This window comes from Oryctolagus cuniculus, chromosome 10, assembly GCF_964237555.1.
Source record: "Oryctolagus cuniculus chromosome 10, mOryCun1.1, whole genome shotgun sequence".
Classification (NCBI taxonomy): Eukaryota; Metazoa; Chordata; class Mammalia; order Lagomorpha; family Leporidae; genus Oryctolagus; species Oryctolagus cuniculus.
Window position 1 is genome coordinate 45,301,935 of NC_091441.1, and position 24,887 is coordinate 45,326,821.

At 40.9% G+C, this 24,887-nt stretch overlaps 1 protein-coding gene across 7 annotated transcripts in view; it reads left to right on the top strand.

The window, feature by feature from the left end:
- GAREM1 (GRB2 associated regulator of MAPK1 subtype 1) overlaps positions 1-24,887 on the top strand; it is a 247,930-nt gene that overhangs the window by 141,756 nt on the left and 81,287 nt on the right. Inside the window, exon 3 of one of the 7 annotated variants that reach the window (XM_051852036.2) lies at positions 13,258-13,406. The exons of the other annotated variants lie outside the window; for them this stretch is intronic. The gene's annotated coding sequence lies outside the window, so the exon portion shown is untranslated. The remainder of the gene's footprint in view (positions 1-13,257; positions 13,407-24,887) is intronic. 7 annotated transcript variants of the gene reach the window in all.

Here is a 24,887-nt window from a genome sequence, read left to right on the forward strand (position 1 = left end):
GGAAAGGGGCATAGGAGGGGGTTCTGTGCTCACCTTCACAGAACTGAATAGCACACAAAACACCGAGGGGCCTACTTGCTGAAATCAAGGGGGGGACCTCACCGAGTCGGACACGCTGTCTCTCTCTCAGTCATGTTGGGCACCAGATATTGCTGTGGATTCATTCTGAGAGGAGGAGCACGGTGGGGGCAAGAGGCATGAAGTCACCACACAGACACTGGGAGCCAGGTAAAAGCGGGCAAGAGGTGAGCAGCCCGCAGACTCGTTTATTTCAGTTGGTACAGCAGCTTATATAGCCAAGGCAGCCAATCCAGTCAAGGGGTGGTGTATGCCCTAACCAATCACAGCCTGTTGCCAGGCAAGCTTCGTTGCCTTGTGGGTTCCAAAGCCAATCCTGAGTAACTCATGCTTGCTTGCCAGTGGCCATCTTGGCATGGCCTTCTCATTCCACCACATCCCATGAACATTTGGAAGACGCCTCATGTAAACTGCACAGCTAGGTAGTCTGAGGATGACTGGCCCATTCTTCCTCTTGGCTCCTCAAGAAAAGCATCCTGTGTGGTCAGCAGGACCTGGTTCATGATTAATGCTCAGCTGTCACTGTTTTGAAATTCTTAATAATTTAGAAACAAGGGACCTTACATGGTAATTTTGCTCTAAACCCTGCAAATAATGGAGCCAAGCCTGCCTCTAATAAATACATTGTTTGGATTCCAGCCCCAGTGAGGTTGCTGCTGCTTCCTTTGACCCTGACCTTCTAGTGGCCTCTTGTTTTCACCACCCAAACACGGATATGGCCGCAAGGGTTGGAGTAACTGACAACCCTCACAAGGGAATTCAGAAGTTATGGAGTGCGTAACACCCTAGAGACTTGTTCCATCTCTTTTGTGGGTTAAGTCTGTGTCCGTTTAAAGAAGCTATCTGGCATGGGAAAAGGTTGTTATTACTTCTGAACTACATACTGCATGGAAGTGGTTTTCACAGGAGAAATAGCAGTGCTCCAGGAGCGAGAAGTGGAAAGTGAAGCTCACAGCCTTCTGGGGGGAGACGGGAAACTTAGACATTGTCTAGGTCCAAGTGACCCATAGTTGCCACCTTCACCCCAGCAAGTAGGACCGAAATCTGGCTCTTTGTGACAGCCCAAAGGTTGGCTTCATGTAGTGAACAGTGCCCCCTGCAGGCGGTTCTTACTCCCTGAATGAGCAGGGGTAGTTTGTGAGTCTTGCAGGACAATACGAGCCAGTTAGGGATGAACACTGAAGTGGTGTATTAAGAGGGTCTCCTCTTCTCCTTCCTCCATTAGCAAACTAACCCCAGGGATCTTTCTGTTGCAAATCTTCACGCTCCTAGGCCTGACTGGCCAAGACCTCCACTTGAGAAAGGGATATCGTTCAAGCCGAGTGGCGAGGGCTGGCATGGGGTAAGAATAGGGAGCCGACAGTGCCATGAAACAAGGAGATGGGTTTTCTTTTTTGGTTAGTGAATTGATTTTAAAGGTGGTTATCAAAGAGGAGACTTAGAAATGTCTGGAGCAACAATAGTGTCCCAGTGGTCATTGCACTGCCCCCAGAATTCATCTTATTTATTTATTATGATTACTTAAATGGGCAGTGTTCAAGAGATAGCTGTATTTAGCATAAGAAATACATGTTTGAGATGAATCTTCTTCCTTGTTTACATTTTGTGTAAAACTGTTGTGTAAGTGTGGCAGCTCAAGTGCAGGGAACATGGATTTAGGCACAACCTAGGATACCAGGTAAAGCTGGTAAAGCAATCAGAGACCTTCCTTTTTCTCAGTCTGCTAAGTTTCTTTGGGTCGCCTGCCCATCACAATGCTGGACACCAGAGACAGAGGCTGAGTAGGATAATTTCTGTCTCTGTGGCTGGGGAGTTCACAGTCCAGGGATCAGAGATGCAGTTACAAAGTTACACATTGAGATAAAGGCTGTAAGTGGAAAAGTTCAAGGTGTTTTTAGAGTGTGGAAAAAGGGAGGCCAATGTATATCTTGAGTTCAGGACTCAGCTTTTTTGAGGAGAGGCCTTGCAAGCTGAAGCCTGTATGAATAAGGAGAAAGAGTATTGCAGGCACAGGGAACAAAAGATGTGAAGAACATGAAGCAACAATAAGCTCTTTCTAGGAAAGGGGTCCAGAGGGGTTCAGTGTCTCTCCTCTAGAAAGGAAGGAATGAGTAGAGCAGGACTAGTGAGGGGCTGGAGAAGCCAGACTCAACACCACTACTACGGGTTTTCATTTAAAAAGTACACAGGGGCAGCCATTCAGCCTAGTAGCTGAGACACCCACATTCCACATCCGGATGCCTGGGTTTGCTTCCTGGATCCGGCTCCTGATTCCAGGTTCCTGCTAATGCAGACCCTGCAAGACAGTGATGATAGCTCAAGTAGTCGGGTTCCTGCCACCCATGTGGCAGACCTGGCTTGAGTTCCCAGATCCTGGCTGCATCCTGGTCTAGCCCTGGTCATTGTGAGCATTTTGGGAGTAAACCAGTAGATGGGAGATTCTCTCTCTCATTCCTCCATTTCTTCCTCCCTCCATACTTCCTGCTACCACCCCTCAAGTAAATAAAGAATTATTAAACTGAATAAAATTATATAGTGGGAAGCCATCGTTGGGATATTGAAACAGCAAAACTGTTATTCTACAAAAATAACTAAAAGAAAAAAACAAAAGAATCAGCAAAACCAGAAGCCCTGGGTCTTCAAATATTGTGGTAATGATGGTTCCTTTAGGAGGTAGTTTTCATACCTCTCTGAAGACTTCTGACCTAGATAAACTCATGTTGAGATACTACTTCTGCTCAGTGTTGCAGGCATGGGACAAATGGCTTAATTCCAGTGAGTCGCGGCTTTCTTGTAAGACTGGCATGATAATATTATTGGGGGCCAGTGCCATGGCACAGTAGGTTAAAGCCTCGGCCTGCAGTGCCAGCATTCTATATGGGTGCCAATTCGAGTCCTGGCTGCTCCACTTCCAATTCAGCTCCCTGCTAATTCGCCTGGGAAACCAGCAGAAGATGGCCCAAGTCCTTGGGCCCCTGCACCACATGGGAGACCTGGAAGAAGATCCTGGCTCCTGGCTTCAAATTGGCTCAGCTCTGGCCGTTGCTACCATTTGAGGAGTAAACCAGTGGATGGAAGACCTCTCTCTCTCTGTCTCTACATCTCTCTATAACTTTGTTAAATAAATAAAAATAAATCTTTTAAAAAATACATATATTTTAGAGAAGGCCAGGAGAACATAGAAAATACCTGTATAGATTTTGGTGTCTTGAGAGTGCTCACACTGCATGGTGGTGCTGGGAGAAGTCAGCAGCAGCAGCATTGTTTATGTACTGATAATGAATGTATTCCAAGAATCAAGCAGGGGCACAAAAATTAACATCTATTTGTCATTGTGATAGGAAAACTATAAAATATAGCAGCAAAGCTTAAATAATTTCGCTCCTCTTCCTCCCAAATATGTTTGTGGAATTATGAACATGTATGTAAGAGTGTAGAAAAACAAACAGGGGGGATGAGTGAGAGTGACCTTACGACATATTCGGAAATCCCTAATATGTAATTATCAGTGTACTTTGAATTACTCATTTTCTCAAGGAAAGGATTTGTAGACTAACTTATTTTGAAATAGGAAAAAATTGCTAACCTGACCTGCTCTCTGGTGATTCATGCTTTTCCCATTTTTCCTTAAAACAAACCAAGAATCCAGATGTTTAGTTGCCTAATATGAAAGCTGTTTCCTTAGAAATCCTGAATGAAAGAAAATGCGCTTTTTTAGAATGGCGAGCTCTGTTTAGAAGGTAATTATGACCTGCTTCAGGCAATAGAATGTGGTTGTAAGAATGTTGCTCATAGCAACAGAGAGCACTTGTAGATATATTAATTTTCTAAAGTAAGCTTTCTCAAATAAGTGAGTCTGGAATTTTCCGCTTCTACACTGAGTGTTCTTTATTTTTCAGTTATTGTGTTGGCCTAAGTAATATTCAGTTTTGTAGGCTCACAACATTTTGATAATTTCCATTTGCTTAAACATCTTCCATTTCTTTTATAGAATATTTTTCACTTTTAACACACTCTTCTTTCTCCTTTCTGTGAAAGTAACTCAGATTTGAGGATGTTAAGGTGGTAGGAAAAAAAAATCCTTTCTTCCTCAGTGTTTACAAATAGTGGGAAGAAATCAGTCATTTTTGATTGTCATTATTTAAAAATAGTAAAGTGAATTAAGAAATTTCTAAAACCTTTATCTTTTTTGATTTTTGTTTTACTCTGTTAGCGACTGAAACATTGAGTATACAACTAATATTTTGAACACTTGATTTTCTGTTCTTCATTGCTTAAAGTAAAATTTATGATTGTCATAGAAATCCAGATAAAACAGCCATTTTTAAAATGTATTCCAAGGATACAAAATCTTGTCATAAAAGAAAATTTTATTTATTTACCCATTATTTTGTTCTTCACCACAGGCATCTTGTTTGTTTGTTTTTAAAGGAATTAGATGTGGATTTGTAAAACTGTGTAAACTGCTGGTTAGTTTTATGGAAGAAAATACCATAATTAGCCATGAACTCTTTAGTATTGATAATGATCCTGAGATTATTTTGTCTTTAAATTTTTTTCTTCTATTTGCTAATTTTCATTCTTTGAATGGCCTAGAAAGATAATTTTGTGAAATTTTCTGAAACAGAATCTCTATAACACTGTGACCTCTATGGGAAACATATTATCAGGCAATCTCTTCATTTATTTTGCTGATGACTTCTGGTTTCTCGACACATTTGTAAACCTCTTGGACTAGTGGTCAGAGCGCTAGATTTCTAGTTGCCAGTCTGCTTTGTGACCTCACTTAGCCTCTCTGAGCCAAGGCAGTGAGTTGAGGGAGTTGGACTCAGCTCTCTCTAAATGATCTTCTAGCACATTTGTTTTAATGTTTGTTCAATCATGTAACAAATGTTTGTTGATATATGTTTCAGGTATTAGGCACTCTCCTGGGCATTGAAATAGAATGTATTGCATAATACAATTATCTTAGACTTGGCAACTCTATGTATCTTAATTCTTTCCATACTTTCAAACTAAGTTATTAGTGGTGTACACAAAATCTGCAAACCTCTTTCACATAAGACATCCCTAGTTTTGTTTGCTCTTATTAATACTCTCATCATTAATTTGGAATTTCAACGAAGGGTATGCAGACCGTAAATATGGAGCAGACAAGGCACAATCTCTGGTACTAAATGGTCCTTTCATTTTTATTGTGACCTTGCAACACTAATGAATTTGTCAGTTTAGATTATTAAGATGATTTCCATATGTTGTCTGTGGTTTCTTTCTGAATCAATTAGTTTAACATAGACCAACAGGACATCTTTTATTTGTAAGCATATATATTCAACAACTTATTCATAAAAGATTTAATAATCCTTCTAAGGACCAAACTTTGTTTCCTTGACTGTGTGAATCTTAGGCCTTCCTTCTATCACTACTTTCTTGGTTAATTTTCCCCAGCTTCCTGTTGATTCTACATCATAAAGGTCCAGATCACATTTGCTAATGTTCCTGCTCACCAGTGTGACAGCATAGAGTTGCTTCCTGAGGTACCTGAAATCCACTTGCCAAAAGCAGCATGATTTCAGGGTAGTTGAACTGATTTGGTCTTCTGTGACTCATCTATTGGTAAATTTGATGTCGTTTTCAATGTATATTTACATAATGTAAATAAGAAGTCAAAAGTTAAAAAAAGGCCGTCTAGTTAAAGAAGAGCCTAGTTAAATCAAAGAAGAAATGCAATATGTTATACTTAAACAGTACACAGGTTTATCAAAATCTCATTGATTCTTTTAAGCCTTTTGTGTGGCTTAAAAGTTTTATACAAACAGTATTTTACACTTTATGTTCTGTGTGGGTGCAAACTGTTGAAATCTTTACTTAATATATACTAAATTGATCTCTATATAAAGATAATTGAAAATTAATCTTGATGTGAATGGAATGGGAGAGGGAGTGGAAGATGTGAGGGTTCCGGGTGGGAGGGAAGTTATGGGGGGGAGGAGCCACTGTAATCCAAAAGCTGTACTTTGGAAATTTACATTTATTAAATAAAAGTTAAAAAAGAAGTTTGAGTATATACTAACAAAATAGCTATCATGTAAATAGTTTCCTCAAAGGTCAGGTAGTTGTTGAGATACCTCCTTTTTGGAAATATCGTCACCAAGAAATAAAAGCAGCATTTAGAACTTGTGAGATTCAGTAGCTCCCTGTCTCATATACTGAAAATATATGTGGCCCTCAATAGACCCTCAAAAGATGTTTGTTGAGGGGTAGGCATTGGCGAAGCAGTTAAGTCGCTGCTTGGAATGCTCACATCCCATATCAGAATGCCTGGGATCAAGTCTGGGCTCTACTTCCCAGATGGGAAGTACATCTTCCTGCTAACATGCATCCTAGGAGGCAGCCAGTGATATAGTTCAAGTGGCTGGGTCCCTGTCACATACATGGAAAACCCAGATTGATTCCAGCCTTCTGTATTCAGGCTGGCCCAATGAAGGGCCTGTTGGTCTCTTTCTCTGTCCTTCAGACAAAGAAAGAAAGAAAGACTAAAAACAAAGCAAAAAGGTATTTGTAGAAAAAAATAAACTTCTATCTTCATTATTATACAGTTAGAACTTTTTTGTACTTGTGGGGACAAAATATTAATGTCACAAAAATGGATAAGGGGCCAAAGTTGTGGCATAGGAGGTAACTCTGCTGTCTGTTGATGCCAGAATTCCATATGGTCCCCAGTTTGAGTCACAGCTGTTCCACTTCCAGTCCAGCTCTCTGCGGATGGCCTGAGAAAGGCAACGGAAGATGGCCAAAGTGCTTAAATAAATAATCTTTTAAGAATGATAAAAAATGTACAGTATGTATATGTGCTAATTCTAAATAGAAAAATCACTTTTATTCTGTATTAACATTTGACTTTTCTAAGAATTTACTCCTCAAGCAATCTTATGGAAATTTAATAGTTGAAGGACAGGGTGACTTTGTCTCTTACTAATAAAAAATTGACTTTTTGTTTGGGTATTTACTATTTATTTATTTGTGAGAAAGAGCACAGGCACTTCTCTCTGCTGGTTCACTTCCCCCGAATGCCTTCAACAGCAAGGACTGGATAAGCCAAACCCAAGATCTGGGAACTCAGTCCAGGCCTCCCAAGTGAGTGGCAGAGACCCAAGTACTTGAGCCATCACCTGCTGCCTCCCAGAGTGAGCATTAGCAGGAAAGTGGAGTCAGGAAGTGGAGCTGGGACTCAAACCCAGGTACTCTAGTACATGGGCATCGCAATTGCTGGGCACCCTGCTATTTATATATTAAGTATCTTCATGTTCTCAATTTATACCATATACATACAGTTAGCAGCTCCATAAGGAAGTCGTTGGGATCTCCTTGAAGGCTACAAATATAGAGTGTCCTCTACTACACCCCCAACATCAGCCTGGAATTCTGTCTCCTTCATGCCAACCTTGCAAACTGTGTTTGCATGAAGATTCTTGCCTTAGTTCATAATCACAAATATTCTTTTTAATCTGATCCTAGAAAAAGAGAAGGTCAGTCAGAGTCAGGAGGGTTAACTGTTCACCTCTGTTCTACCCTTACCCCATCTCTCTTTCTGTTTCACTTCTGCTCTATCTCACCTCTCTCCTCTCTTCCGCTTCCTGAGGTTCCTATTCAGCTTGTCATCCCCAAACCTCTGGCTCTGTCATCCTCCTGGAACTGGCCCTCCTAGAGGCCACTCCTCAGCTTTTGTTGTGGCCCTGGTACCCCATGAGCTTCCAGTTGGGACTGGTTGTGAACAACTGGTTGTGATTCTGGGCTCAGAGTGGGAGGGACAGGATTCTGCACTCACTGCTGGCAGCATGGTAGCACCGCTGTGGGATTGGCCACAGGATGCATTTTTCCCAGTGTTCTGTCTTAGTATTATGTTTTAGGTCAGTTTTTGTGGGTTGATCTGGCAACTTAATCCCCGATGGTAATCTTGTTTCCCTGGGAAAATGTGAACGTTTTTGAAGAACTGACTAATACATGAACTTTTGGAATGCCCCACGTTTGTAAATGGGTGACAGCCTGTTTTCTGATAAGGGTGTTTCCTGCAGCTGCTCACAAAGCCTTTGTGTGGGGTTGGAGGTGGGGGGTGGGGGGTCTGAGGGGAGTGTTGGTTTGTTGTGACATTGAGAATCTGTAGCTCTAAAATCACTTAGTAATCTTGTAATTTTTATTATTCTTGGATTTAACTTTGGGCAATTTAGACATACTGTGTTTGTATAGAAAAGCATGTATTTCAGATATATTTAATTCCATAAATCTACATATCAACAGCTGTGTACCTCCACTGAAGGAAAGATTCCTTTTCACAGACATTTTTTTATGGCATGGAAACTAATATTTTAATCCATCATTTCAAAGAATGTTCTAAGAGTTTGAATGTAGGGTAGCTGGTGAGATTTAAACTGTGGTATCAAGTCCTTGCCAAGCAAACTTTGTTTTTTGTATTTTTGCTGTTGTTAGTGATATTTTCTGTTCCAAGTAAAAGGCCTAAAAAAGAGAAAATGTTGCTTCAGAGATACTTACATTTTCATTTTCCAGGATGTTACAGTGAGCATGTATTAACCAGATTACCAGGACATTGAATGTTTTAAGATCATCCTTCAAGTAATCACCTTAGTTAAACTCAACTGCATAAAGTGTGAGTTCAGGAACTTGATGGAACTGCGTGAAAGCCGTGTCATGTGGGCACTTCAGTGTGTACTTTACTGTTTTTCATGGAAAATGAACCTTTTCAATGTATTATTTATATCTGAGTTACATTAGGGGCAAGAATTGTAATTGTTGTTCTTTTGCTTACATCAATAGCTCTATAAAAACCTTCTCTACTGATAAATTTGAGTCATACTAATGAGTAATAAATCTAAAGATAACCTTTAAAAACCATTGTAGGGCCAAGAAAGTGAATGTATAATTAGGATTATAAAGGATATGTGACTAAGGCATTCAGACACATTTCATATGGTGGTGTATGGGTGTTCTTTTCAAGTCTAATGCAACTGAATGAAAATTACTTCCTAGTTCCATCAAGATAGCATCACTGATTAAACATTGTAAGATGACATAAGGAAATAAAACAGCAAACATAAAAAATCAGAAGTTGATAAAACAGAAGCACCAGAATTTTTACCAAAGAACTAAAAAATTAATTTAAGGTGCAGATTCCTAGAGAAATTTCCAAGTCAACTTTTCACAACTTATGCTATTAATGTTTACACTCTTCCTAGTTAAAAATGGGCACACTATTCAAAAACCTGTATCAAAAGGCAGGAACTTACATGATGAATTATAATTTTACTAAAACATCATGCTTTACATTTCTGATATGCCATAAAACTTAACACGGAACAGAAATGTAAAACCTTGACCTGCGCCGTGGCTCACTAGGCTAATCCCTGCCTGCGGCGCCGGCACACCGGGTTCTAGTCCCGGTCGGGGCGCCGGATTCTGTCCTGGTTGTTCCTCTTCCAGTCCAGCTCTCTGCTGTGGCCCAGGAGGGCAGTGGAGGATGGCCCAACTCCCTGGGCCCTGCACCCGCATGGGAGACCAGGAGAAGCACCTGGCTCCTGGCTTCGGATCAGCGCAGTGGGCCGGCCACAGCGCACAGGCCGAAGCGGCCATTGGGGGGTGAGCCAACGGAAAAGGAAGACCTTTCTCTCTGTCTCTCTCTCTCACTAACACTGCCTGTCAAAAAGAGAGAGAAAAAAAAAGAAATGTAAAACCTTGACCAGTGGGTTTTCATGTGTATTTTGAAGCTATTGGGCCATCACTTAGTTTGTTTCTACGGCAGGAACTTTCACGTTTTTATAATCACATTATCTTTTTGTCACCTAAAGTAGAAATGAAGACTCAGTTTGTCACTTGCTAAGCAATAGAAAAACATGCAAGTACAAACTTTAAAATGATTCACAGCTTACAAAAAGAGTTCACTTGGCATATAAAACTATTTTAAAACTACATTTAAATGGCTTTTTTTTTTAATTTCCTAGGGAAGACTGTATCTTGTCTTCTCTTTAGCTTTAGATAGTAGCAGATAGATAACATGTATAATCAGAAATATTGCAAGTTGGAATAGAAATGTTTACTATTCCCTATACCTAATTTAATGTGTTTGGGTCCACGTGTAATACATGAAAAGACCTTGGTTCTATTTGGAGGCAAAAATTTACTAATATTAGCCCAAAATCCTAATCAGTGAATTCTAGTACTAGTTCTGCTAAGGTTGAACTGTTATGGATAATTTTATTTCTTACTTTCCAAGCTGTAAAGTGGTTATATTACTTTCATAAATAGGCTTTTTTATGTCTCTCTGTGTATATATTTAGAGAGGAGGGAGACTCTGAATGACTCATTCTGGAAAAGGGGGGGAGGCAGTCAGTTTTTAACTTTGCAAATAGCTTTTCTCCCCCCTCTTCTTACTTCTTCACTGAAACTTGCCAGTTACTGTACATAAAAAGTATTCCCTTTCTTTTTATGTTTACTATCTCTGCCTGCTGCCAAGGTGTAAATCAGAAAGCTTAAGTTTCTTTCTCCCACTTCATAAACAAGACTTGGTTCTGCTTCAGACACTTGGAGCCCTGCCAAAGTTGTCATGATGATGTCAGTTTACCAAGAATGTTCGCATTTCTCATGCAGTGTTCCACATTCCCTGGACTCAAGCAAATGTCCTTTTAGAGCTCATTGAAGTTTTTGAGTTGGATTAAAAAGGCATGCCTTGTTTTTAGTACTTGCCCTTCATATGCTACCTTTTCAAAATCAACAATCTGTTTGAAATAGCATGACAGTCACAGGCCACACTGTACATTTTCTATTTGTTGATTAAAAAAATACAGAATGACCAAAAGTTCATCAGGTGCTGAAGCCAGTTGGTTTAATAAATTGAAAATTTTATTAATGTAGTAGTCTCTCATTCAGCAAATATTTTATTTATCTTATGTGTGTATATATAATAGGTTTATTTGTAATATATTATTCATTTATTTTGAATTTTCCATTTCACAAATAATGAAGACTTCTTACCCAGTTTAATAAAGTAATTCTTATATGTAGGAATTGATACTTAGTGTTCCAAAGTCTCAGATGTTTTTATTAATGTTTCTTGGTTCTTGGCTAGCTGATGGGAAACTACTATGTTGTAGATTATTATTTCTAATTATTTAATACATTAATTGAATTGATAACCCATAAATATTAGGAAAAATAGACAGTTCTCTCTCTCTCTCTTTCTCTCTAACACTCTCACAATAAATGAATAAATCTTTTAAGGGGTGGGGAAGGGTGTAGAGCAGCATTGTGGTGTAGCAGGCAAAGCTGCTGCCTGTAACGGCAGCATCTCATGTGGTTGATTGGTGTCCTGGCTGCTCTACTTCTTCTTCTTTTCTTTTCTTTTTTTTTTTTCTTTTTCTTTTTTTTTTCTTTGACAGGCAGAGTTAGATAGAGAGACAGAGAGAAAGGTCTTCCTTCCATTGGTTCACCCACCAAATGGCCGCGACGGCTGGCACACTGTGCCGATCCAAAGCCAGGAGCCAGGTGCTTCCTCCTGGTCTCCCATGCGGGTGCAGGGACCCAAGCACTTGGGCCATCCTCCACTGCCCTCCTGGGCCATAGCAGAGAGCTGGACTGGAAGAGGAGCAACCAGGACAGAACTGGCGCCCCAACCAGGACTAGAACCCGGTGTGCTGGCGCCGCAGGCGGAGGATTAGCCTAGTGAGCCATGGCGCCGGCCTCTGGCTGCTCTACTTCTGATCCATCTCCTTGTTGATGTCCTGGGGAAAGCAGCAGAAGATGGCCCAAGTGTTTGGCCTCTGCTACCCATGTGAGAGGCCCAAGTGAAGCTCCTGGCTTCAGCCTGGCCCAGCCTTGGTCTTTGCGGCCATCTGGGGAGTAAACGAGCAGATGGAAGATTCTCTCTCTCTCTCTCTCTCTCTCTCTCTGTGTGTGTGTGTGTGTGTGTGTATGTGTATGTGTCTTTCTCTTTCTCTGTAACACTTTCAAAATAAATGAGTAAAGATTTAAGAAAAAAAAAAAAAAACAGGACAGGTCTTGAAAATTACTTGGAGTGGTGGCCCCAGAGGGAATGTCTTCACTTTATATGTCCTTGTCCTAGTAAGCTGAATGGGTGTTTCATTTATGGGGAAATTAATGACAGCCATGAAGAGTTCAGTTTTTCCAATATTTAAAATGTATGTAGGTCCAATTTTAGGAACTTTGAAAGAACAACATTTTAAAGTAAAACCTTTTCTATTTTATATCCGTTGCATTGGATCTCGTTATTCGTATAATTCAAAGCAGTGTGCAGAACTGCAGTTCTGAAATGATCCTTGTAAAACATGAAGTCTGGGGGCCAGCGCTGTGGCACAGTGGGTTAAAGCCCTGGCCTGAAGTGCTAGTATCCCATATGGGCGCCAGTTCTAGTCCCAGCTGATCCTCTTCCGATCCAGCTCTCTGCTATGGCCTGGGAAAGCAGAAGATGATCCAAGTCCTTGGGCCCCTGCACCTGCCTGGGAGACCCAAAAGAAGCTCCTGGCCATTATAGCCATCTGGGGAGTGAACCAGCAGATGTTAAGACCTCTGTCTCTACCTCTCTCTCTAACTCTGTCTTTCAAATAAAATCTTAAAAAAAATACAGTCTGCCTGTCATTTTACAGGTCAAGTAACAGTGATCCTATTCAGTTGAACTACACGTTAGGAAGATTGAACCAAATAGTCAATACCATGATATATGTTACTCCTCAGTAGAATTCTATGTAAGTACTCGACTAATGCAAATGTGTTTACATAGACTTGTTACAGATAATGGACATTAATGACCTAAATAACCTAAGAAACAATACTAGTAAACAGTTGTTTATGTTGTAAATGTTTGAAATTTTTATATCCTCTCATTTAAATTTGCAAATTGCATATTTACAAGGAAGGAAAGGGGGAGTGGATATTAATTTTTTTGTTAAAGATTTTATTTGTTTGAGAGAGAGAGTTACAGACAGCGAGAGGGAGGGACAGAGAGAAAGGTATTCCATTTGCTGGTTTACTCCCCAAATGGCCCCAGTAGTTGGAGCTGAGCCAATCTGAAGGCAGGATCCAGGAGCTTCTTTGGGGTCTCCCATGCAGATGCAGGGACCCAAGCACTTGGGTAATCTTCTACTGCTTTCCCAGGCCATACCAGGGAGGTGATTCAGAAGAGGAACAGCCGGGACACGAACAAATACCCATATGGGATGCTGGCACCACAGCGGAGACTTAGCCCATTATGCCATAGTGCCAGACCCATTAATTTTTATAATGGACTTTCTTTGACTTTCCAGGTTAGTGTTCCATATTGCATATATTTCATTTCTCTTCTGATACTGTGCATTGTAAATAATTTTGTTTTAACCACTAAGTTTTGACTCATTGAAAATGATGGAAGGTCTTAAGACAGTTACTAACTAAAACACTTGGAGAAGTATTGTTGATCAGGGCAAAACCCTGGCCCCGTGCCCTTCATTCTCACTGAGCAGCATATAATGACTTCTGATGAGATTTTAATTCATAAACTCAAATCATCTCTCTTAATCCTGCTAAGACTTCTGTATGTTAAAAGTATCCTTTTGGTAATTTTTAGTGCATTCCCTTATAGCTTTTTATAGTAGTTTCGAAACAAATTTAAACTAGGCAAATTAAAATCTGGTTTGAATACAGAGATTTTAAATTTCTATTTTAAGAAATAATTGCAGATTCCAAAAGTAGTTTTTAAATTAGCAAGGAGGCCTCAAACAATGTTTCATTCCCATCTTAGAACTCCTCATCATGCTCTCCAAAATTTCAAGAGTGAATTTTCAGAGCTAGAAAGGGACCTGAATTCCAGAAGTGGCAACGTCCATATCCTATGTTGCCTGAAATGAATTCATGACAGTGACAGATCAAATTCAGTGATTTGATGGTGGATTTCTACAAGAAATTTTGTGGAGATCTTCAGACAAATAAAATAGTCTCCTATAATGAAATGATAGATATAATTATACATTAAGCCACACACAGTTGTATACTAATGTTTCTCAGTAGATGATAACTGCTTAAGAACCTAACTATATTCTTACCCCTCATTTTTGTGTATTGCAAAAAATATATAAAATTTTGTTCACTGACATTAATTTGATTTTTCCATGATTTTAAGTTTTTGTTTTGTGCATCTTACGACATTTCCTTAAAAAAGATTCCATTTTTCCCCGAGAAATATTTTTCTTTTTAAAAAATACTTATTTTAATGATTTGAAAGATTTGCAGGGAGACAGAGACAGAGAACTTCCACCTGCTGGCTCACTCCCCAAATGGCCACAATGGCCAGAGTTGGGCTGATTCGAAGCCAGGAGCCAGAAGCTTCTTCTGGGAGCTGGATCAGATGTGGGACAGCTGGAACTCGAACCGGCACCCATCACAAATAATGGTTTACATGTTATGCCACAAGGCCAGCCCTTTCTATTTATTTATTAAGATTTATTTATTTATTTGAAAGGAAGAGTTACACAGAGAGAGAAGGAGAGGCAGAGAGAGAAAGAGAGAATCTTCCATCCACTGGCTCACTCCCCAGATGGCCGCAACTGCTGGACCTGTGCCAATCCAAAGCCAGGAGCCAGGAGTTTCTTCCGGGTCTCCCAGGTGGGTGCAGGGGCCCATGGACGTGGGCCATCTTCTGCTGCTTTCCCAGGCCATAGCAGAGAGCTGGATCGGAAGTGGAGCATCCCACACTCGAACCAGTTCCCACATGGGATGACGGCACTGCAGGCTGAGACTTTAACCCACTAAGCCACAGCGCTGGCCCCACTTTTTATTTTTCTAGTTGACCCAACTTGGTGTTATCCAACTTGAGTACAATTCCTTCATCTCACCTTTGAAAGACCATTCTTCCAAATTTGGTTCCATTTAATATATTTTTTGTCTCATTTCCAATATGAACTCCAATTTGATCCCTTTGCTCACAAGCAGCCAATTAGAATATTGGGAGAATCCTAGCTTAACAAATTTATGAGGTTAATTTCTGTAAAGCAGCGCTTGCTTTCTATAGCCTGGAGTTGTACTGTGGTGGTGTTTGTTGTTGTTTGGTGATCTTGTTCTGTTTTGTTCTCTCAGCTATTTTCTTTTTATCTTTAAAAATCACTTCCTTTTTTATCGTTGTATGTACATAGCTAGCATTTGAGGACACAGTGTATACATACTTCTATAAATTCAAGGATTCAAATCTGCTCTCATGGGGCAAGTTTATTTTCAGACTTCTCCAGATTCTATTCCCAAACAGAAATGTAGTCTGAACAAAGCAGAGACTGAAGATTGAATTGAATGAGACGAGACCGACACAGTGTCTCCTCTCTTCTCTGTAGCTGTGCTGCCCGACCTCCTTCCCTTTTGTAGGAAGTTCTTTTCAGATCCCTAGCTGTTTGCTAGTCTTTTTCTCCCCTGCAGTTCAACGCTGCTTTATAAACATTCTTTTAATGTTCAGTTTGTGTTTGGAGAACTTTATTCAAAGTGTTAAAATCAAATGCTATTAAGTTCTCCAAGATCCATTGATTCTGCATCCTTTTACTTTTCAATGTCTGATACAACCAGGAGTATAATTCAGTGGTGTTTCTGATTCCTGTCACATTAATGCACTAAAAAATAAGCAGAACAATAACTCATTTGTTCTCCTACCTCCAAAGAAGAGCCCAATTCCTTGGGTTGTATTGGAATTTTATTTTTGTATGTGTTCTGAAATGAAAGAACCAGCAACCAGAGCTTGGGCCCTTTTTTTTTTTTTCAGATAGCAATGTATCACTAATAATATCTACCACTGTATAAGAGAATTCACTTTATATTGACGAAATATTTGCAGATTACTTAGAGACATTTCCATCAAACAATGGGTGGTCTAATTGTATTGTTAGAGCTGAGTTAAAGTCAGTAATTTTATTTTATATGAGGGTATCCCAAAATGTTTATATCCAATCGCTACATTTAAAATTCTAAACTTTCTTGATTTTGACTGTTTATAATTAAGCAATATGTTGATGTTGAGATTATTGTCAACGTTTGATAAACACAGCAATTTATGTGGGAACTCCCTGACTTTAAGTCAAGTTAAGAGTTAAAATAAACCACCTCACAGTGTATTACAAAATAGACTTAACATAACCCGAATGGAAAGCGTATCCAGCGTCTGGACAATTGAGATGATTAACTGCTGCACCACGGGCGATCTGCTTTTGGCTGACTGAGTCCTTCCTCTGACCACCTATGTCAATAGCACCATCATCACCCAGATCTCAGAACCAGGTCAAGTTGCCCCAGTGTCATTTTCATCAGCTTGGCAATGTGACCGCCTGCCAGAAATTCATCAGTTACTTTTCATCCGGAGAGGCAAATAGCATTTGTTTAGGAAGATTTAGCCAGAAACTGCCATGTCCTATTCTCATTGCCAATTAAACCAAATTACCATTGCTTTATCAAAGTTGCAAAGAGAAAACTTCCTAAAAGTTCTCCTCTATATGAGTCTACATGAAGAACTTCATGTAAATTCTAGTGGAATTAATTTTCCTTCATCTATTTTCATATAATGAATTTTTATTCTACTAGTTTATCATTGAATGATATTTCTAACAATTAAAATTTTTGCCCAATTTTAGTTTTGGTTTAGAGTTCAATTATTTAATTGCGTGAAATATGATTGAGAGAGAAGACTTCCCATGCTATGGTGGTAATACTGTATTCTTAAAAAAGGTCTTCCAATACATAACATTGTAGTCATTTTTAACCCTTGCACAAATGACAACATCATGGTAAATCTGTTCCCTGGATCAAGAATTCTCTATGCTCTGCATGTATTTCATTTGCTCATATATCTCACTTGTCCGGTTTGCTTATAGACTGTAGACCACTCAATAGCTTTCTGACTTTCCCCTGCATTATAAATTTGTATATAAATGTATACTTGTGTTTTATCATTTACCAGTTTGAAGGTTTTTTTTTTTTTAAGATTTATTTTATTTATTTGAGAGACAGAATTACAAAGAGAGGCAGAGACAGAGAGAGAGATCTTCCATCCACTGGTTCACTCTCCAGATGGCTGCAACAGCCAGTGCTGTGCCAATCTAAAGCCAGAAGCCAGGAGCTTCTTCCGGGTCTCCCAGGGGATCAAGGACTTGGACCTTCCTCTACTGCCATCCCAGGCCATAGCAGAGAGCTGGATCAGAAGAGGAGCAGCTGGGACTAGAACTGGTACCTGTGTGGGATGCTGGCGGTTCAGGCCAGGGCTTTAACCCGCTGCACCACAGTGCCGATACCTTGAAAGTGTTTTTGTACCAGAAATCTTCAGGCTTAATTTTTATCTTGCCTATAGAATTTAATTTCTAAAACATTATTCAAGTAATTAGGCATTTCTAGATGGAGTAAATTGCTATTTACTCATCACACTGAGCAGTTCCTTTTTTCCCATTTAGCAAGATGAGACATAATAATTGATCATTTATGTTTATAATATGTTTTATGCTTTAACAGTTGAAACATCAGGGACTCATCTCATGCATCTTTTCATGCCCCAGGAGTATGTAAAGCTTTTTCTGGCACCCAAAAAAGCCTGGTGTCTGTCTCCAAGCCTAAGAATGAAGGTACTTGTTAGCATTAATCCTGATACTCAAGAAACTTTCTTTTTTTTACGATTTATTTATTTGAAAGTCAGAATTACACACAGAGAGAGAGAGAGAGAGAGAGAGAGAGAGAGGTCTTCCATCCAATGGTTCACTCCCCAGTTGGCCGTAACGGGCAGAGCTGTGCTGATCCAGAACCAGGAGCCAGGATCTTCTTCCTGGTCTTCCATGTGGGTGCAGGGGCCCAAGGACTTGGGCTATCTTCTACTGCATTCCCAGGCCATAGCAGACAGCTGAATCGGAAGTGGAGCAGCCAGGTCCTGAACCAGTGCCCATACGGGACACCGGCACTTCAGGCCAAGGTGTTAACCCGCTGCACCAGAGCTCCGGCCTCTCAAGAAACTTTCACACCTGCTACATTTCAGAGAAGCCAGCAGTTGAGGGCCATGTTTCAACAGAACTGCAGCCTGTTCAGTCTAAGTCCAGTTGATGAGTTCCAGAAGAGATCAAATCTAAAAGAAACCATTGGGAATTGGGGTTGGAAAGGAGAGGCAGAACAGTTCTATGAATATAATGCAGAGGTCATAGTAACACCAGTTACCAAGGTGAGTCTTTGTAAGACTCCTCAGGCTAGGATGTGTGGAGGACAGAGCAGAGTGCACACAGGTCTTTGGAGATCTGGTGCTTGGCAAAAACAAGGCAGGGGTTGATCTGAAGACTGCCAGGGACTGGATAAGCTTGGAGTAGGAGGAAACCAGGCACTGGCCCCCTCTGTATTCAGACAGGGGCTTCAGAAGAGCTGGGAGTGGGAGGTGCCTGTGAATATCCTGACCCTCAGTTGTACATCCTGATAGCTCAGATGGATCTAGGTAGTACTAAACATGGCAACCACTGTTTCCTATGAAGTTGCTCTAAGTGCATGTTAGGAAAATGAACATATTTTACACTAAAATATAGTACAATTTGGAATGTATGACTGATTGATATAAGGAACAGGTTTTGTTTCATTTGTTTTTAATTACCTTCCTTTAAAAGTACAGTTGTGGCTTTTCAGAAATCAATTGAAGACTCAATGATGGTGCTTTTTCTCTGCTCGTACTCCTTTCTGTTTGTATCAGTTTTTGCCAACTTCTGGCATTTTCTAAATTGTGTACCTTCTTTTTTTATTATTTAAAGATTTAAATATACTGATTCATGTGTTGATCCTGGACCAGCGCTGTGGAGTATTGGGGTAAGCCTCTGCCTATGATGCCAGTTTGTGTCCCACTTCCAATCCAGCTCCCTGCTGATGGCCTGGGAAAGCAGTGAAAGATGGCCCAAGTGCTTGGACCCCTTTACCCATGTGAGACCTGGATGGAGTTCCAGGCTCCTGGCTTTGGCCCATCCCAATTCCAGCCATTGCGGTCATTTGGGGAGTGGACCAGTGAATGGAAAATCTTTCTGTTTCTCTCTTTCTTTCTTTGTAACTCTTCCTTTCAACTAAGTGAGTAACTCTTTAAAAAAAAAAAAAAAAGTTGATCCCATCCATAAACATAACTTCACAGACATCTAAAATAACAGTTCACCAAATCCCTGAATACCATGCTGGAGCCAAGTGGACACAAATTGAACAGATCCATAGCCCTTGCCTATGTCATTTGCCTGCTCCATGAAAGCTCTAGAATGCCACAGATCTGTAAAAGGTGGCTTCTTGTAAAGTAATGTTCAGAGTTTAGTCAGCTCATCTCAGAGCTTAAATGTCAAGTGACTTCTTAAAAAAATCTTGTCTGTGAAGAACCCCAGGCCTTTGTTACTTGTACTAGTTAAGGAGCTTTGCTGTGCTTGAGAGGTGCTTAAAGCAGCATGGTTTATTTTGTTTCGTGTTTTTGCATTACCACTCAAAACTAAAGCATGTGTGCCCATACACGGAAATCAAGATTTCATGGTTCTTTTTCATTTTTTGGATGAGAAAGCCAAGACAGGGCAATGTTAGTTTCCATGCCAGTTTGATGACTATTGAGTATTTGAGCATGATTCCTCTCACTTTGAATTGAGCCCTTCCCTGTCTTCCACCCAATCCTCTCCCCACAAACACCTTATCTCTAAAGGAGAGAGATTACACTAATGCATATGAAAATGTTTTCTAGAACTCCCACCTGAGTTTGGGATAAGGGAAATAAAGAGATGTTGCTAGATTGCATGTCTTATTTGATCCCTATGGGTTGTGGGTATTTCAAACTACTTAGAAGTTACAGAAATGTAGGTTTGCAGTCCATTCCCCTCTGGGTCTGCATTCTTTGTTGACTGTGTTTGTAGGTGAAGAAGCATTGAAACTAACGAAACTCCCTCCCTCATTCTCTGCTCACACTGCCCTGTGGCCTTTAAGAAAATGTTTTCACAGTCCTAGAGCCTGCCAGGTTTAGGTCTGGTGGTATGCCTCCTTCCAGTTTGTTTGGTTTGTTAGCTAATGTGTTTTGCATTCAACCAAGGAAGTTCAAAATACTGCCTCTGAGAGGGCCAGCTAGGATGGGCAAGCTATCCAAGTTACAAGTGGCAGACTGGCCGAGTTCTCTGGGTGATGATTGAGCAAACCACCCACTAATTTTAGGCTGGGAGAGTTTGGAGCACAAATTGAGTTTTCAATAGAAAATGATGTCCCACTGAGACGTTCTATAGCTGTTGGAACAATCTCCTGGCTTTCTAGTGCTTGGCAATTTTCAAGGCTCATATCCTTCCTCATTATCGTATTAAGTGTGGTAAAGGTTTTAGTTTTGAAAAATTAACATTCTACCTTAGATCATCTCGATTTCAAAGGTCATGAAAGCATGGCTTGTCCTTCTTTTCTATGACTAATGTGGATGGGAAGCAATAAGCCTCAGCTGCAGTCTCACCCTTAAGTGGATAAGCTGGGTAGTAGCACACAGGACTACACCATTTTCCTGAGTTACAGCTTTCAAGCTAGAATGCCAGGCAGGGAACTATAGTATTCCAAGATGTGTATTAACTGCCTCTACTCACATAATATCATAGCTTATCAAAAACTTTTCCTGTATACATCAGATAGTCTCATGTGTTCTGGTTTGCATGGATAAAGTTTTAAGTTCATTGCCAAAACTCCATTTGGTCTTTCATAAGGAAATGGCACATAGCTCTGTTAGTCTCAGTCTTGACACCTTTTCAGAGTTTCTGGAGATGTAACCAGCCCATTAAAAAATAATACATGTGTTTCCCAGAGATGGATTTTCCAAAAACAATACCAAAATATAATAGATGCATATTTTTACCCTGAATATAGAGGTGCCTATATATGATATGTTATGGTTTTTAACTTTTCCCTAGATTTTCTCATTGGATTTTCATAACAAATCTGTGCAGCATATAGAAGAACTGATGACATTACTGTGTTTTTAAATTTATTTTAAAGTAGAGTTATAGAGAGAGGGAGAGACAGAGAGAGAAAGAGATCTTCCACCAGTTGGTTCACTTCCTGAATGGCCACAACAGCAGGAGCTGGGGCCAAATCAAAGGCAGAGGCTGGGAGCTTCATCCAGGTCTCCCACATAAGTGGCAGGAGCCCAAGTGCTTAGACAATCTGCCAGTGCTTGCCCAGGCACATTATCAGGGAGCTGAAGCAGAAGGGTAGCAGCTGGGACCTGAACCTGTGCTCATATGGGATGCCAGGGTCTCAGGTGGTGGTTTAGCCCACTGCACTATAGTGTTCAAACTGATGACATTGGTTCTATGACTATTTGTGATCCATATTTAATTTTTAGTTTCTGAGAGCTTTTGAATGAGGAATAGGTCAGAACCAGTACAGATTAGGCTTATTGAAACCCATCCTCACTATGTGCTGACTTTCATAATGAAATGAGATACAAACATCTCCATTACTTTTTTTATAGGAGACAGAAGTGTGTGCCACCCGATAGTTGAGTCCCCAAATGTGTGCAACAGGACAGGGTGAGGCCAAAACTGGGAGCCAGGAACTCAAACTGGATCTCCCACATGGATGACAGGGTCTCAAGTACTTGAGCCATCACCAGAGTGCTGCACATCATCAAGAAGCTGAAGTTGGGATTAGACCCAAAATTTGTATCCAGGCATTCAGATATGGGATACAGACATCTCAAGCAGCATTCCAGCCTCTATGCCAATGCCTACCCCATGCCTTGCATATTTTTTGGAAATTGAGATGTATTGATTAGGAAGAAAGTATAAGCGGGTCTTTAAAAAATTCATGGAAAATATATACCATGAAAAAACCAGATATTTTTAAATTTTGCACAAAAATTTTCCACAAACTTCTTTGAAGTACCTGTGTATAACATGAGATAATGAAGATATTTAAATTCAATAAAGTATTTAGAGAACACCAGTATTTGCTAGGCACTTTGATGAGTGCCTTCATATGTACTATTTAGCGTGCAGGCCTTAATTATTGTGTAGTTACCAATGAGGATACTGAGCCTCAGAGAGAATAAATTACCTAGGGAAGGGCACACAGCCAGTAAGTGGGGCTGGATGTGTTCTGGGATCTCTCAACTTCATGTCCATTGTTCTCTCTGGCAATGCCGACGCTCACTGCTTCCTGCATGTTCTGTCACTCCTGTGGTTGCCCTGATGCTCCCAGCACTCCCATCCAATCAACCCTTTCGGTGTCATTTGTGAATACCCTCACTTCTCTATTGCAGATTTAGGAGTCCACCCAGAAAGCATTCCCTGAATTGTAATTAGAACTGTCTGGGAAATCATGCATCTAAAGAAGGTATTCTGTTATGCAGTGAGCAGCATCTTGTTGAAGAACCACTGCTTTTCAAACTTCCTTTCACAGAAAGCAGTGGAGTTACTATTAGGTAACAGGTAATCAAGCACTTCTGAGAAATGAGTAGGAGAGATGGATACACGTAGTTCAGATCAGGACAACTGGCTTCATCCGTGATGGGCATTTAAGAGCCCTGACATAAGTGAGTGTTGCATTTGTGTTGTCCTGAAGGGTTTCACTGACACCTGTTTTCATTTGTTTCCCCTGAACTCCCATGGTGCTAGTTCCCAATGGGGACCCAGGCTCTTCCCTTCAGCAGTAATAAGTCTCTCATCACTTACAGCATGGCCATGTGCCTGCAGAATAGTGTGAGTCAAAGCCTTCAACCTCGGTCCTGTTTGAATTCCAAGAAAAGAGGAGGTCGAATTATGTTGCCTATAAGTTTCCTTCCAGCTTTCACATTCTGTGATTCTTTGGAATAGTCACCAAATGGAAGTTCAAAAATGGATTCAGCTTTCACACTGAGAGGAAGAATACCCACAATTGAATAAAAGATTAGAAGCTGTGGAGAGGAAATAGTTGTTGTGAGTGAGTTCTTTTATTGAAAATCAGCCTTGAACTACTGGACAGGAAATTAAGTTCTTGCCTGGGTCATTAATCATTGTGCCGATTTGAAAATTGGCAGTGGAGGGAGGTGGCTATATTTGAGGAGGAAGGAAGGAGTGGGCGGAAAGAGCTCTCCTCAAAGCTCCCTCATCTGAGTGGGCATTCACTGGCAAAGGCAGGGTGATGCCAGCCACTCCCATCTGCCACAGGTGTCTATGATATTTTTGTCATCTCTGCTAATAGTTCCCACACATTCTACCCAAACCTGTTTCCCATTTCAATGGGAAGAGGGGAATTTGAAAGAGTCATGGGATTTTCACTGAGCAGAGGTAGAGACGTGATAGTCTGATGGGGTCAGATTTCCCTACCTTGATAAAGAAAGAGGTTGGAAGGAAAGAAGGCAGTGAGGGTAGGATATCCTTACTTTTGTCATAGTTAACCTTGATAAGAAATTTTAAAAACAGGGGCCTGCGCCATTGTTGGCACAGCAGTAAAGCAGTCGTCTAAGACGCCAGCATCCCACATGGGCCCAGGTTCATGTCCCGGCTGCCCCACTTCCCATCCAGCTGCCTGCTAATGTGCCTGGAAGAGCAGCACAAGATTGCTTAAGTGTCTGGGCCCCTGCATCCACATGGGAGACCAGGATGAAGCTCCTGGCTCCTCACTTCGACCTGGCCCAGCCATGACTGTTGGGGAGCGAAGCCGCAGATGGAAGATCTCTTTCTCCATCCCTCTATCTCTGTAACTCTGACTTTCAAATAAATGTTTAAAAATGTAAATAGCAAAACATGGGAAATGGGCTTTATTTTGGTTCTGTTTCTGTTCTCCCTGTGCACATGTGGTGTCCCTGGCAGGGCAGCCTTTGGCCCGCATCGGCTCCACCTTTTACCATCTCCTGCTTGTTTCTCTCCCTCTACCCGGGTGGAGCCCCACAAAGGGAAACTGTCTTCTGCCAGGTGAAGTTGGAGCTCTGTGCTTGATCCATCTGTTCGTTAGGCTGGGAAATAAGCAAGGCTTTCCATCCCCCCACCACCCAGCACTATGGGACTATAGTAGAGTATTGGCACTGCACTATTTATTTTCCCTGTAAGAGGTTTTAGTAAATAAAAATTTGGTGGCAGATTTTCTTTCCATAAAAATAACAATTTTGACATCTCAGGGTGCCGTGCATCTCAGAGCTGTTCCCAGTGAAGTCTAAATATACCTCTGGGCTTGCTCATCACTCATCGGAACCACCTGAGAAATCTAACCCCCTCGGGGTGTGATTGACAAAGCCTCCTGTAAAGCTCTCTCTTCTCTCAGGGATTTTTCAGATGGAAAAGTGGCTAAATTAGGTCGGGAATTGAAATATTTGGCTCAGTTACAGTTTGTGTGGGCCTTGCTCTTCCTCTCTCTGTCTCCTGACACCTGCTTCTTTCCGACTGTAATTTCACAGTGTTCTTCACTGCTCATCGCACAATATGGTCCTCGGCACCCCTGATGCCTCCTGCCCTGAATCGTCCTCAAGTGCACCCAGGGCCAACCTGTGTGCTGATGGCTTTTGTGCTTAGGTGGAGCAGAAGTAGAGCTTTGCTCCCATCTAGTACAGCTGCTTCTGCGTCTACTATTCACACCAGTGATGAGCACCTAGAGATAATTTCCAAAATTGGGGAGAAAACTACACACACACACACACACACACACACACACCAAAAGGGTTCAGTGTCACTGTCAGCCCGGGAAGAGCCTTTGGAGCACTGGAGGATGCAGAGGATGATATCTAATGCTATGAGCCACCTCTTCACAAGAAATCACATAGGCTTGCCATACTGGGGACTCTCTTGAGCTGTGAAAAATAAGAG